Source organism: Saimiri boliviensis, chromosome 10 (genome assembly GCF_048565385.1).
Source record: "Saimiri boliviensis isolate mSaiBol1 chromosome 10, mSaiBol1.pri, whole genome shotgun sequence".
Lineage (NCBI taxonomy): Eukaryota > Metazoa > Chordata > Mammalia > Primates > Cebidae > Saimiri > Saimiri boliviensis.
Genome location: NC_133458.1, coordinates 87,184,104 through 87,187,700, shown reverse-complemented (window position 1 = coordinate 87,187,700; position 3,597 = coordinate 87,184,104). Strand labels below are relative to the sequence as shown.

Genomic DNA, 3,597 nt, shown 5'->3' with positions numbered 1-3,597 from the left:
TGCCATGGACACATCGCCTTTCTTTTTTTCATTATACTTGAAGTTCTGGGGTACACGTGCAGATCTTGCAGGATTGTTGCATAGGTACACACATGCCATGGTGGTTTGCTGCCTCCATCCCCCTGTCACCTACATCAGCTATTTTTCCCAATGTTATCCCTCTCCAATCTCCCCACTCCCCACTGACCCTCCCCTAGCTCCCCTACCCCCCAACAGACCCCAGTGTGTGATGTTCCCCTCCCTGTGTCCATGCATTCTAACTGTTCAACACCCACCTATGAGTGAGAACATAAAACACATCGCCTGTCTTTCTTTCCTTTTCTCTTTCTTTTTTTTTTTTCCTCATTAAATTTTATCTTAATGGGTCTCAAAATTCTGTGACAGATTTTTGGTTAAGTTGTTTTCATTGAAATTTACGGATTCTGAAAACTAATAACGTAAAACTTCCACAAGAAAAAAAAACCAAAATGGTACACAAAACTTTCTTCTTTCCTCCTCAAGATTTTGCAAGGTATTGTTATCATTAACCAGTCTTTTACTATTAAACTTAAATGGCAAGTTTTTAAAAAACAGTTCTGAAACTATTTTTCCACCACTGATTAAGCCGGGGGTGTCAGGTAGTAGGGATAATATCCATTTAGCCTTCTGAGCTTTCCGGGCAGACCTGGTGACCGTGCTTCCTCCAGCAGCCCTCTTGTCTACAGCTTTGATGACACCCATAGCAATTGTCTGTTTCTTTCTTTTTTTTTTTTTTTTTTTGAGATGGAGTTTCACTCTTGTTACCCAGGCTGGAGTGCAATGGCACGATCTTGGCTCACCGCAACCTCCGCCTCCTGGGTTCAAGCAATTCTCCTGCCTCAGCCTCCTGAGTAGCTGGGATTACAGGCACACGCCACCATGCCCAGCTAATTTTTTGTATTTTTAGTAGAGACGGGGTTTCACCATGTTGACCAGGTTGGTCTCGATCTCTTGACCTCGTGATCCACCTGCCTCGGCCTCCCAAAGTGCTGGGATTACAGGCTTGAGCCACTGCGCCTGGCCCAATTGTCTGTTTCTTATGACAAACAGCAATATGACCCAAAGAGGGACAGTCAGAGAAGCTCTCAATCCACCTGGGCTTGCCAGAAACAATTTCATTGACAACAGGATCACCCGATTTCAAGAATGCAGGGCCATTTTCCAGCTTCTTACCAGAATGATGGTCAATCTTTCCCTTCAACTCAGCAAAATTGCACGCAAAGTGAGCTGTTTGACAGTCCAGAAGAGCGGCATAGCCAGCATTGATTTGGCCTGGATGGTGAAGGATAATCACCTGAGCAGCCAAGCTAGTTGCTCCCACTGATGGGTCATTTTTGCTGTTGCCAGCAACGTTGCTGTGAAAGACATCTTTGGCAGATAACGTTCTTGGAATTGAGGCCCATGTAGTCCCCAGGAAAAGCTTCATTTGAAGCTTCATGGTGCATTTCAACAGACTTGACTTCAGTTGTAACATTGACTGGAGCAAAGGTGAGCACTGCGCTGGGTTTGGGAGCCCCAGTCTCCACTTAGCCCACAGTACCAATACCACCAATTCTGTAGACATCCTGGAGAGGTAGACTCAAGGTATTGTCTTTTGGATGAGTTCTTGGTAGGGTGCATTGCAGAGTTTCAAGCAACATGGTTCCGCTGGCATTACCATCTTTACAGGTGACTTTTTGTCCCTTAAACCAAGGCATATTATCACCATTCCAACCAGAAATTGGCATACATGCTGCTGTGTCAGGGTTGTAGCCAGTTTTTGTAATGTATGTGCTGGTTTTGTTAACAATTCCCTCATGTCTCTTCTGGCTGTAGGGTGGCCCAGTGGAATCCATTTTGTTCACACCAATAATCTCGTGTTTCACTCATCTAAAATCTAAGCATACTTGGAGGAGCCCTCTCCCATCTCAGCAGCCTCCTTCTGAAACTTTTCAATGGTTCTGTTATTGATCACCCCACACCTGTAGGTCAGATGGCCAGTAGTGGTGGACTGGCCCTAATCTATGTGTCTAGTAGTGATGATGTTGATATGAGTCTTTTCTTTCTCATTTTGGCTTTGATTTAGTGGTGATTTTCACAACACTCATGTTCTGGTTGCAAATTTGTCATGAAAATACTTTTTTTTTTTCTGTTTCTTTTTCTCCTATGCTTCCCCCCTGCTGTTTTGCCCTGCTCTCCCTTGCCCCATCCTCTCCCCTACCCATTCATGCAAAAATATTTAAAAGAATCTGGGTATCATACCACTTTAGTTTCTGTACATTTGACTCTTCTCTCTAAAAAATACGAACCTTGTACAGCTACCCTCTTAGACCAGAAGAAACTTAACAGTTTTACTTGGAAAATGTATTATTTTTTCCTCTTGATACCCAGCAGCATATGGCTTGAGAACAACATCAAATCAGTAACAGGAAAAAAGACACTATTTTTTCTTTGCACATTTCTTTTTAAGATAAAAGGTTGTTGGACATCTTCAATATAGCTACCATATAATATATTCATTTAAGTAAGTAATTTATAAGATTTCACATCTCTTCTTCATTGAGATAGTGATTATACAAGCCATTTTTTTTGTGCATGTTTTGAAAGGGAGCTACATATTAGTTTACTTGAAAATCTTAAGAAATATTTTCAGCAACTCCACAGAGCACAGACATTTACCATATTTGAAGTCTTTTTTTTTTTTTTTTGAATTCAGGCAATTCTCCTGCCTCAGCCTCCTGAGTAGCTGGGATTACAGGCATGTGCCACCATGCCCAGCTAATTTTTTGTATTTTTAGTAGAGATGGGGTTTCACCATGTTGACCAGGATGGTCTCGATCTCTTGACCTCGTGATCCACCTACCTCGGCCTCCCAAAGTGCTGGGATTACAGGCTTGAGCCACTGCGCCTGGCTGAAGTCTTACAGTAGGACGTATAGAAACATCAACAATTTCTGGAGCAGGTTAATTGGTGGTAGAAGATGATATGTGCATATATTTACACACACATACATGCACACATAAACACACACGTACACACATACAAACATACACACACACACATACACACACACACACATATACACACTTTCACCCAAGCATTTCACTTATAACTCCCTGAAAGTATATTTAACTTAGAAAGCATTGATTCCTAGCATTTTTGGGTTATTCAATTAAAAAAAAAATCTTACGAAAGTTAAGGACTCTATCTGGAAACTGAACACACACAGTCACACAATTTTGGATACATTTTGATTCATTCAAATGCAGCCATGTATCTATAGGATACCCTTTTAGCAGCCATAATCAAACCATTTTCATCTACTTTTTGGCCTTGCATACATTTTGACTTAATGGTAACGGACTTATCTTTGTTTTGCTACAAGCTTCAGTGCCAGGGATATCTTTTATCAGTAATGCTGAGAAATGTTCATTTTCCAGGAAGGTCACTGGGACCTCCCCCTGCTTGGCACTTACTGCTCTGTATTATCCTTGCCAATTCAAATGCCTGTCTCTCCTTCTAAACCCTGAAACTGTCAAGGGCAGAGGCAAGGTCTAATTTAGAGGGGCACAGCCTCCAAGACCATGTTTGGTTTTAACA

General features: G+C 41.8%; 1 pseudogene; it reads right to left on the bottom strand.

Annotated features, from left to right (window-relative positions):
* Positions 1–413: 413 nt before the first annotated feature.
* Positions 414–1,865, bottom strand: LOC101039085 (elongation factor 1-alpha 1 pseudogene; annotated as a pseudogene).
* Between the last annotated feature and the right edge of the window lie 1,732 nt (positions 1,866–3,597).